A 12,982-nucleotide genomic window follows, 5' to 3' on the forward strand; every position below is an offset into this window, starting at 1 on the left:
TAAATTGAGGTCTGTTTTGTCAAATGTTTAGGAAAAGGTAAATTTCTTTATTACTTCGCTTCCAGTGTGAGGCTCCGGGGTGCTAAAAGCATGTTGACAACATCTCTATTTGTCATCAGTGAATGGCTTGGCGGTCCATCTATTGCTAAGAAATAATCATGGCAGAAGAATATTCAGGCCTTTTGCCGCACTTTTTTACTTAAAGTAAACTTAAATTGTTTAATGACCGTTACCAAGCAGTGGGGTTTTTTACGACAGGATATGAAACAAACTGCACCTTGAAGTTTACAATAATCACTCGCCCACATTCACCTGCCCCACAGCAAGAACGTTAAGGCGTACATATGGTTTGAGTGCAAAAAGAAAAAGAAAAAACAGCACGATAAATAATAACAAGTTTCCAAAAGTTGAAATCTGTGCTAGTATCGAGGAACTGAAAGTTGCATTTGCAGAGAATGGATTACAATTGCACGCAGTGCCGGCAGAGTTTTTAACGAAAAGTGCTAAAGTACACATTTGAAAACGACATTTGATTCGCATGTTCCTAACCTGGAGTTCGCGCTCCGGCTCGTTTCTCTCTAGGTCAGTTCACAGCTGAAGAAAACGCTTAACGGAAAAATAAAAAACTGATCGACGAGAAACAAAGCCAAAAGTATGGCCTTCTACACTGCGAAAGTCTCCTGTCAACATGCAACACTCAACCTCGCGCGTCGACTAAACAGCCCTCGCGCGCGAAGCGATTTCCCGCGCTGTACTGACAAAATGAATGCGTGTGCAGCGGCTGGTTCATATTTCCGGTGATTTTACCTTTCGTACAATTAGCCTTTAGGGGGAGTCACACAGGAGAATGAACCTGAGAGAATTTTCAGGAGGGGGAGGGAAGACCCCTTGTGAACAGGTAGGGGACGCCGTGCTCGTCTCGCTTAGGAGTGTAAATCACGGATTTAGTGTTGCTTCGAAGAAATAATAATAATAAAAAAGATGTCACGTCCGTTTTGAAGTGGTATCCTTTAGGGGTCAAATTATCCTCGAGCCACGCCCAGTTTGGTTTCCTTTCGGGGTCTGATTCAAATTTTCCGACGAGCATCCCCAACCTTTTCACCTGAAACTTGAAAGTTCCTCCCCCAGGGGAGGTTATATATGCTCTCTGGCTCTAGTCACAATCCAGCTGTTGATTAATATCAGTCATTATGGACACAACCTGGACACCGTCAGTACGCCTAATTATAAAATAACTTTATCAGACTAAGCCTTTGGGCTAATTGGACCTAGATTCTTTTCAATACGGAAATTCCTCCAAGGCAACGAGAAACTAAAATACTTCTTGATAAAATACGGCGTTTCCGGCTGTCCTAAGCCTATGCATGAGTCAGGCAAACTGTCATAGATTATAAGTTATCTTTTAAGCTCTGTTTTGTAAAACAGAGATAAGCGAAGTCGAACAGTACATATTTGAATTCTAGACAGCTTTGTGGTTTGATGCTCTTATGGAGTAGATACCGTCATTTGCTTTTAAGCTAGCAAGATATGAAAACGTATTCGTATCCTTAGATAATTTACAACGTACACTCTTGTATTTGACTTCAACACCTACCAAGGATTTTCAAGTATCCCGTCCTTCAAGTCATGAATATAGACCGAGGAGAGAAAAACACCGGCAAGAAAATGAAGTTGCGACTCGGCAAAACCTCATCGAGCAAAAGGTCACGCAATCAGTCAGACTCAAGTCAACCTCTCCTTTTAGCTTCGCGCAAAATATGTTACGGCAATTGACATAACGCGTCGCCAAAGATCCAAAGCTTGACCGTGTAGTTTTCGCCGGCCCTTGTGTAGTCCGTAGCGCGCGAGAAGAAAAGGCCAGGTTATCTCGATGACAACTCTCGTGATTTATTTATTTATTTATTTATTTATTTATTTATTTATTTATTTATGTGAGACATTCGGTATAAAGAGAAGAATTACTTTGGTAATCTTAAGACATCCCATGCTTTTTACACTGGACAGCAAAAACATTTTGCCTTAGCATTCTGTGCTCGCTCGGCTGGTTCCTATATTAAAAGGCCGGTTTGGGTTAAATTTGACAGAACACCCACAGTAGACACAACAATTTATAATGAATGCATGAATGAAATCTGTGTGGTGAACATTCCTTATCTGTGGAATAATAATTAATCAGTTGAAGCTGGTTGCGGTGAATGAACCTGAATTTTGAAATGTATAGCAAGAAGTTGCTTTAAAAACTCACTCGCTGCTATCTATTAGCGAATACACTCTCTTCTGTAAGAAAATGTTTTATAAGAATATCGGGGCTGAAGTTTGCGAAATTGTAAGAATATTTTAAGAATAAATCCGAGGATGAGATTCAGAAAGGAAGTTTTTTTTGTGTTGAAAATCTGTAAATACAATACAATATAATTATATGCTTTTGGTTAGACCATATAAAATTCTTCCTTTCTCTAAACGGCAAAACTAGCCAAAAAACAACAAAAACAGCACCAGCCGTATGTTCGATGCTAACAACATTTCTGTAAGAGGTTATGTGCGTCATTTCAAGCTTTAATGCCTCCAGGCTGGCTCCAAAGTTTCCTTATCACGATCAAGACACCAAATACATTCGAAAACCGAAATATAATACGCTATATTGTAATGTCCTTCTGAAAAATTAAAGAAGTTGAAACCATAGGTAAACTTACCTGCAGAGGCTTTAGCCAGCAATCGGGGATTGAGAGCAGTAGTGCCGGAAGAGTTGGTTCACGAAGTGAAGTTTGTCAGGGTTTGCTATTCTCTTTGATGATTGATATCGATCTTAACGAGACCAAACGAAACCTTTTACCACCGCTGTTCTATTTTATTTTCATCCAGACGAGGCGCGTAGTAATCGGCTGAAGGCTACGTGCTGTTTGAAGTCGGTTAAAAGACCTGGGTATTAGAGACGGGTAATTAACTACTTAGCTGATGGGAACGTTTGATAAGTTTTGCAGTGAGCCTCAGACAAAAGCACCGTGTCTTGCAACTGAAAAACCTTGAAAAGGGCTCTCATTCAAACGTGTTACTTTTTTCCTTCGTCTTTGTTTACATAACTAAAGTAGAAAGGAAAGAGTGACACGTTTGAATTTGAATTTGAATTAGGAGTTTTTCAGTAGCTCAGTAACTACACAAAAACGTTGTCGAAATTTTAATGGCACAACTTTAAATGGTCAATAGCTGGCGGATAGTCGGAAGTACTCTCTTGAGAAGTTAACAGTTACGCAGTCAGTATGCAAAAACCGTCTCAAAGAAGTACATACAGTACACTCCCGATAGCTCGAACCAAGCTCCCTTCGCCAGTGGATTGTCGTCATACGTTTACTTTAATTTTGCCCTTAGTAGCTCGAACCCTCGATAACTCGAAGCAATTTTCGTTTCCCTTCAGGTAATTTTCTACATAAATTTACCCTCGATAACTCCAACCATGTTTGTCAATGCGTGACAACTCAAAACAATCAGGCCCAGCAACGGTGTTGATGCTAAAATTGATTTTTTTAAAAAAAAAAAAAAAAAAAGAAAGTCATTTCTTTATGTACTGATCGGCCAGCGTTTAGTTTTTCTTTCCTTGGCAGCCACGAGTATGAGCAATTCAATTGGACGTAACAGAGGTAGTTGCGAAACATGTCTAAATATCTTTTTTTATATCCACTAAGTATTTTAGTGAAACTGATTTTAATTGAGACCGGAATATATTGCTTTTAAATTTTCGATCGTACCTTGCCAGTGTCTTGTCCAATGTGTCTGTCGGATTCTCTCAGCTGTTACGGCAGCCTCAAAAACAGTTCTGTGACACACAAGAAAAGAAACTAAGGAGAGCTTAAATTGATCAGCGAATCGCCAGAAAGAGTTAACATGTGATCAGTCTAAGTCATTGAAAAAAACTCTTACTCTTTGAGGAATCAAAACACTTTTCGGATTCACGTCACGTCGTTCTCTTCATGTCTCTATCAATGTTTAGTATTTTATATTAGCGTGCCTGTCTGGTTTCCTGAGCTCACTGAATTCTGAAAACACCTGATCCTGAGTGACTTACCTGTCATTTAATTTCGAAAAATTGTTTTCACCTTGGTTTGTAATTGAAACTCTACCTAATGGAAAAGGCTACCTATGTCAATCACTCCGTGTTTCTAAAGATGTAATGATTCGCATGCTTCTTTGTTTTGTTGCAGTCGTTTTCTATTCTTAATAATAATAACCATCGCTTGGGTGTATATGATAAACAAACAAACAAACAAAAATAAACAAACAAACAAACAAACAAATAAACATTCCTGAAATAACAGAAATCTGAGAAAGGATTCCCTCCGTCATACTGTTCTCGCATTTTGATCAGTTCTTACTCATTGTCAATTGGAGAGCAGACGCATAAATGACGTTATTAACATTTCTTTCGTTTTCTCTGTTATATAACACAGCTAGAGTCGATGTTGCTCTGCGTCTGTTCACAATCGATAACGCTTAAAGCTGTAGACATATTTTGATATATGTTAGGACAGTTTAATCGCGTGGTGGATTGAAGTGCGCATTTTAATTTACGTTTGTATGAATTCTCTTTAATTTCGCTGCTGGTGCGTGGATTGTGAACAAAATTGGTTTACATAATTAATCTTATTTTTGGACCAGATGTTATTTTCGTTTGATAGCTGAGATTCGTACTTATTTTCGCTACTATTTTGTCACGACTTTCGCGTGTTTTGCGAATTGCCAAAAATCGCGAAATTTAGGACTCACGAAAACAAAACACTGCTCGTATTCTACAAGCGTACAATGTAAAAAATTGTAAATGTAAATCTATTTATGGTGGCCATGCACTTAGCTGTACAAGCACTAAGCTTAGCTAGTTTACAGGCATGCCACTGAAACAAAGAAAACAAATATTTCAAATAAACGTATAATAGTTAAAAATCCCAACTGGCGGGAGGCAGACCAGTTGGCTATTTGCAAAGCGTGACCGAGGATTTGAACTCGGGATCACCGAGAAACAAATCGCGCTAGTTGCAGGGTGGAGGCCTTGAACCCGGGACCTCCGGATTACAACACCAGCGCCCTAAACCACTCGGCCACACTGCCTCGCTACCACCATCATCAATTTGCCGCCATCATCAAGTTGCTGTTGCCGATGCTTTTAGGTGAGAAACTTCCCTCGGATAATCGCTTTGAAGATCTGGATGACTCAGCTACGAAATCTGCTATAACTGTCGTACAAGCGGATGACTGATTAAATGTGTTTTGTACGTTATTTGAAAGACTGTTCTTTTTCAAATACCTCAGTATGGTATATTGTATCATGCTTTATTACCTCTGTGAAGTTTATGAAAATACAATCTTTGTTGATGTACTTAATCGAAATTTAATGTTCTTTTTTTTAAAGTCTTCTTTAAATGGAGGAATTAAAACCTCGTGAAATATTGCTTAGCTAAAATCGCGCAATTAAGTTCGCGCGAAATTCGATATAAGTAAAGTAGTGCTGACTTGTACTCATGAACTCTCACACTGCACTTACATACGGAAGTCAAGTAAGTACCCTTGAAGCTAGAAGAAGAACACTACTTTAATTTTAAAGTCGCAGAAAATAGCCAGCACCGGTTCCAAATGCCTTAGAACGCAATTCATGCAAAAAACCCCGCTAATCTCGTGTCAACGTTTCCTTCAAATTTGTCTAAATAGTGAAACGTGCTTATCAGTTTAATTTGACCGGTCCAATAAATATGGTGCTTACTTCATATATATATTTTGTTTCTCATTATATATTTTTTGGGGTAGGAAAGATCAGGATGAGTTTTTGATTTAGAATTTGAACACCCGTAACATTATGGGACATTTATTTATCCTAATAATCCTGGTATATTATAGCTCATAACGAGTTTGAAAGACTGTAGCTGGAAAATATTTCTCCAAAATGTATATTGTAATTATTTAATAAGCAGTTGCGTTGCCTTGAGCTTTGGGCGAAGGATTAAAGAACGTTTATCTCTGAGTATGACGGAAAACTTCACATGAAATTTATTTTATAAGGCTTCAAAGAAGGCAACGATTGTGGCAAATGAACTGAAGTGCAATTAAAATCTACGCTAACATTTCTTTTAACTTGGACATATGTGTAGACGCAGCCGACTAGCTTTTTTTCCGATACTCTAGAAGAAATATTCTCCTATAGGTAAATGTTAAACGAGTCTTAAACCGGTTTGGTGAATTCTGACACATACAATTCGCCGAAATGTGAGATGCTTCTTTGGAGGGCGCATCGGCAGTTAAACTGAGTCAAGATAACAAAATAAAGAGACTTAGGACATGAAGTCTGATTTTTAAACTTAGTGAATTTGCACACGTTATTTAAAAGGAGGATTTCGATTCGATATCAACATTTTCTCTTGCTATCAAGGACATCATCATCTCTTGCTATCAAGTCCTTTTTAAGCCGAACTAAATTTATGTCAAAAAAGGCTCATGCTCCCCCTGATTGCTGAAATGATACTGAGAAGTTCAAAATCCGACTCGCTTAAATCTTTTTTTATTTTTGCGAAATGTTTTCTTTTCCCTGAATCGAAGATAACGTCATACGCTGTCAGTAGTAGTAGAATCACAAAGAAAACAACTGCTAGCAGGGAGTACATCGACTTTCAGTCGACGTAAGCGCAAATTCGATTTGTTTCTCAATAACTGAACGTAAATTATGACACAGAAGGGGTTAACCTACAGACCTACCTGATTCTATAGCCAGACGAGTTTCGGACAAAGACTTCATTAAAACGTTGTTTTACTCATGGTAAGAACATCAGCCCTAAAATGCGTGGTTAACTATAAAAGCTGCCAAGCTGTCACAGATTCAAAAACTTTTAGTGATCCCGCATCAGGTCGACAGTAACATCTGTTTGTCTGCATTCAGATCTTTCACCTTATCAGTAGGTACAAAACGCTTCTACAGTCAGTTTAGCAGGTATTTGAAAGGGGCAGTCAAAAAGGTTTAATTATTTCACACATAGTGAGATTGTCACCAGGCTGCATCCAGATTAGGAACTGGTTTGGACCAATAGCGTCAGTCGTAGAAAATAACATCTTTGGTATTCAAAGTTCCTTTTTGAGCATTCCAAAGTCGCTTTATGCATTGTCAGTCAATAGCTTTCTAATTACCTACGAAGGCAAAGAAAAATTTGTTCTTTTTGGCCATGAGTTTTCAATAGGCTTGTATAATTGTCTTCCTCGCTTTATAGCCTACTATTTTAATATCTCACTGACTCTCAACGACTTTTAATGCTCGGCACTGTCTACCACCGACGGTTGTCGAATGTGGCAACAAAAGTTAACAACTTTGCCAGAATTAGCGCTTTCGAATTTGAGGCTAACCAATTTCGTTACGTCTTGCAAGCCATTAGGACCGTTGACCCTGCGATACAGGGATCGGAAATAAACGTGCTTTCTATGTAGCCACAATTCAAACGGCAACTGTGATGAAGTTTGCGTGCTGTCTGTGTATCGACATGGTGACTGAGTGTAGTGAACGCCACCTGGAACACCAGTAAGCTTTGAATTTGATTCTATGAAAGATCAGACTGGCTCAAATTTAAAATCATACCTAAGTCTAACGTTACAAATACAAACCGCATTTAATTTCGCTTTACATTGGGCAGAAATCACGTCGAAACGTTCACTGAACGTTCAGAGTACACAAAGTACATATATGTTCAGCTACAATCGTTTTACAGAGATTGACAGTAGAATAAGTGAATGATGAAATGAGAAGCCAGTTCAGAGGAAAGAGGAAATCCACTAGAAGTTCGAGTTACTAATGGACAAAAACTTTATACCGAGTTTATTTACAGTTAGTATTACAAACTTTTGTCCGACTGTTTTAACTATATTTTCAAGCGAAATCATTTCTATCAACACCAAATTATGTCGAAAACAAATTTTGAAATTCATATAAAACACTTGAATAGTAATGGTGAAATGAAACTGATGGTAAAATTTTAACTGTGTTTGCACAATTTCTCTAAGCTTTCAGTGAAATTTATTTTCTTGAGTTCCCACGGGAAATTGTTTTTGGCGTTATTTCAAACCCTATTTACACGCGCTAAAAAATCGACACGGCACGGTATATTTTTGGCACCGTGCTGACTTTTTTGGGCACGGCACGTGTGAACCTAGCGGTCCCAAATGAAATGTGGCACCAGTGCCCAAAATGTTTGAGGTGCCGCAAGAGGTAGTCTCGCCACGGGTAATCGAGACACCGTGCTGAGATTTACGTTCGTATAAATGCTCTCCCCTCCCGTTCCAGGCCTTTTTGTCAAAAAACAACCCTGGCGCATGCGTAAGTGCCACAAAAATGGTGGCCTGAGAGGCCCAAACACGTTCCCATTCGCAGAGGAAAAACCTGAAAACCGTGGAATAAACAGGCCCGACCTGGCCACCAAAGCTTTGATAGAGTTGTGGGCGCTCAACACTAACAGCTCGGTGCATTGTGGTATCTGGTCGCATTATTTCACCCTCGATCTCAAAAAGAATTGAAATTTATCTCTGGTAACTCGGAAATTCTCATACCGCTACGTGTCTGCCATTTTACGCTTAGCGTGCGATGAAAAGTGATTGCTTGTTGTCTATCCGCCATTTCCCGGGAAAAAAAAAAACAGACGGAAATCAGGGGTGCCAATTAAAAATTGGAACCGTGCCCAGTAGGAGAAACACTTTAGTTTTTGGTGGTGTAAATGGGTAGTGCAGTGCTGAAATAGTTTGGACACGGTGTCAAAAATTTGACGTGGCGTGCCGATTTTTTAGCACGTGTAAATGGGGTTTCATGCAGCTATTTATATCTTTAGCTTTTAGAAAATGCTAAAAGGACAGTAATATACTTAAAGTTATTCTCGGTACAATATTTGTCCGCTAAGTAATAGTAGTTGGACCGAGTATAATAGGGAGTAATCGCGCAAGTAATTTCAAAATCGGACGAGCGCGTAGCGCGAAGCGCGAGGTCGATTTGACATTAAGAGCACGATTACTCCATGAATTGTACGACACGAGGTCAATTTACTAATTAATCGTATCTATAACAAATTTCGGAATTAAAAATGTCTTTTTGAGAACTTCTTTTGAGAGAAAACGTCTGAAGCGGTTTTCACAAGTTTTGAAAACTGTAGGTAACATTGCAAAGGAAGCCATTAAAGCGCGCGTAATTGACGTACGAATCACGTGGGTATCCAATTGCAGGTTTCCAATTACAAACAGTTCAAATTGGATACCTGTAATTGGACACCCATGTGACCGTACGCCGATTACGTGACAAATAGGCGCGCGGAGAACCAATCACGAACTATTTACACAGTCTACAAACAACTTGGCGGATAACCCATTATCGAGTTGTTGAAATCTTTAAAGGGGTTTGAAAACGTCTATTAGTTTAGTGCTGAGCCAGACCTTTCTCATACATAATTTTAACACCATTTTGAGCCTGAAATGGTCTTTACGGGTGTTGTTGTAATAAATCACTCCGATTCATGATAATCACCTCTCAGGTGATACATAATGTGAGTTCCAAGTTGGATTCGAAAAACGCATATTTGCTTTTTTTAAGAAATGGACAACAACTTTAAGTTTAAAACAAGACATGTTTCGATCGTTGAACGATCATCTTCAGTTGGGAATTCGTTTACAAGTTCGGTTGTTTGCTTTTGATTCATCTAGTGTATGCATTTAGTAGTATTTAGTTCACAACAAATGACGAAGAAGAATATAGTAACTGGTTTGAACCCAGGAGTATCATGATCAGTAGATCGTATACATAGAGTGATCATCTGTGTGAGGGATGTTCTGGAAAGAAGTGCTTGTTGTTGGTGACTGACATTTCGTCAACCTGTCAGTCGATGATTTTACAAGTCTGGTCCGTTGAAAGTGATTGGTCAGTTTAGGCAACAGCTATACTTGCACCTTACAAACGACTTATTCTCGGCACAAACGAAACCGACAAGCGGACCTCAAACAGACCGACTTAATTTGACTAACAACAGACGGATCGAAACTTACTCGAACCGACCAATGACTGCTGACAAACTTTACACGAGTCTTACAGCCAATACAATTATGGCTAAACTGACCAACCACTTTCAACGAACCAGACTTATAACGCCATCGACTGATCACGACAAACGCAATACACTTGACTCTGACTCTGACTCTGATGACTTCCGCTCAGGTTGTCGAAACGTCAGTCACTGAAAACAGTTCTTTTCAAAACTACCCTCAGCCCGACGATCACACTATACGAAATAAGAAGAATTTGGGCGCAAAAGTGTCTCTCTCTCTCTCTCTCTCTCTCTCTCTCTCTCTCTCTCGCTCTCTTTCTTTCTCTCTCTCTCTCTCTCTCTCTCTCTCTCTCTCTCTCTCTCTCTCTCTCTCTTTTTAAAAAAAGGAATAAATGCCTCGATTAATAGTTATCTTTCGTGAAATCGGCTTATTGTTGCTAAAATCCCGAGTTCTTTGTTAACTACAAAACTCGAGTCTGAAGAAAAAGTTCGTGGTAAATTAAAAAAACCCTTTATCCAAAGAAAGCAGTCTGTAGGAAAATCAATGTTAAACATCTGCATGAACTTTACAACATACTAACAGAGCAGCTGCTCTTTAAAGTTGAATAGAGGTCGAAGTTGAGAAGAAGTCAAATGGGAAGAGAAGAGAACGAAAACAAAGACCAAAAAGGAGTGATAAAATGACTAAGATTCTTGGAGGCGCAACTGGAAATCAACTTGCAAATTTGTCAGAAGGGACTAATTAAAATATCGCTGAAGTACTTTAAGTCAGCCACATTTTGCGATATTAATGCTAATATAACGAATTAACCTATTTTATGTCATTATTAATATTATACTCAGTACTTATCAAACTGGTAATTTAGGTCCGTTTTGAAACTGATTCAAACTGAACGCATCTAGATGAACTAATACGAAGCGGTTACTCGTGACTCGATTTCTCGCGCTCATCATACGGTAGTTATTTAATTGGAATACGACATTTATTAACTCAAGCGTGTCTCAGATAAGGGTTGGTAAATTAGGTCCGTTTTCGAACTGATTCCAACTGTACGCATCTGAACAACTAATATGAAAGTCTCTCTGTCTTCCACTAATTATACGCTACGGTTATTTACTAATTTATTAACTTAAGTGCGTCTCACACAAGTAACAAAAACACAGTTAGAATATTTTGTAATTTTATATTCTTATCCGAGAAAAGTAACATCAAGATATAATTTATGCGAAGAGGCGGTTATTTCTGCTGAGGTCGAAAGAAATAGAAGATTGTATTTCTTTGTTTGCGTCATTTCCCTGAAACCTGTAAGTTCGATAACACTTTGTCTTTCATATTTTTCGGTTCCCAGATCGCACACACTTATCCGTTAATGACCAGTATGGTGATGTTTTAATGAAAGACTGCAAAAAAAGTCCTTTTAAACTGCAACAGTCACACCATCATTCTTCCTACCAGACTAAAACTCAAAAATAGTCTTTCTCCATCGGCCAGCTCTATTGAAGCGAATTTCCTATTCTTACTTTTTGAAATTTTCCTTTGAATTCTAGTTTAAAGTCAGATCCGAACCCAGCAGCTGGGCGGCTGAAGTACATTTACTTAGCGACGAAAGTTAGCCATGTTGCATGTTACAAACAATAGAAGTCTGCATACAGATATGAAAACCGATAACCCTTCCACTAACCTTTCCTTTTTCTTCAGTGCTGAAAGGAACTCTTGCCGTTTCTTCAAAGTGACATGTTTCGTTTTTGATGTGCTGGGACAGAATTGTCTGCCGAGACGTATAGTTTTTCTCGATGTGAAATTGACACTGAGCAAACGGCCTTCTCCTGTCGATAATATATTGGGTGTCAATCCACTCAGATCTCTCAATATAAGTTATTAAACTGCGTATTCCAGGTGATATGCAAATTATCGACCAATCAACGAGGTCGAATGTGTTATTTATCATGATAGATAAGGAATTTAGAAGAGACCAGAGTGTAAAAAAAGGATTATTTTTCCTTGGCTGCAAGCCACCTCACTAGTCAAATTTAGTTCTGAATTCAAAATAACAATTACTTAATTACAAATGAACTTTTTAATAATAAAAATGACACGTTGAAAAATACATTTAATGTCGTTATGAAGTGTAGCTCTCTAGGCAATACTCCTTATATATCGCAAAAGAGATCAAAAAACACTTCCTCAATTAGTCAATTTTATGCTAATTTACGTGCTTACAATTTCACGTTGATAACAAATGGATCCTTTCTAACATGATAAGGCCAGCTTAAAAATATACCAGCACTAAGATTCCAAATCATTGTAAAAGATGATTATCCAGAAGGGTATCTACAAATGTTATTATTTTTACTTCTGAATGTGCTTACATATTTTTGTTTTGAACTGAATAAATTCATAGGCGTTCATTTAAGTAGACGTTTAGAATGTGTTGTAAAATTACTTTCGTCCTCGTGAATGATGACGAAACTTTCCTAGTGTTTCATGTTTCACCGGTCTTAGCCAATTTCGACTAAAGGAACTGATTAGGATTTCAAACTCCTTTTGCGAATATTTTATTTTTTTAGGTCTTATCAGACATAGGCTGCCCACTTATCGACTGAGTTGCCGGACCAGACGGGAAAATAATATTTGTCTGATATGTTTGGCTCGACGGGCAATAACAATTCGTACGGACCGCAAGGGCACCGTGAACAAGTATCAAATGCAAGTGAAAGTCCATACGTTTTTGTCATACCAACTTTGCGGATCATTATACCGATCTAGTGGAAAGGTTTGGAAAAAGTGCTTGCAAATAATGGCTTAGAAAGTGGTACCGTGGGCGTGTTACTTCAGTCATGTGACGTCATGAAAATCGTAAATATCAACCACGTTCACTTAAAATAGTAACTGTTACGCTCGTGCAAATTTTCATACCTGGTCCACAATATAACCCGCTCTG

Source organism: Orbicella faveolata, unplaced genomic scaffold (genome assembly GCF_042242905.1).
Source record: "Orbicella faveolata isolate gen_17 unplaced genomic scaffold, um_ofav_v1 contig_35, whole genome shotgun sequence".
NCBI lineage: Eukaryota > Metazoa > Cnidaria > Anthozoa > Scleractinia > Merulinidae > Orbicella > Orbicella faveolata.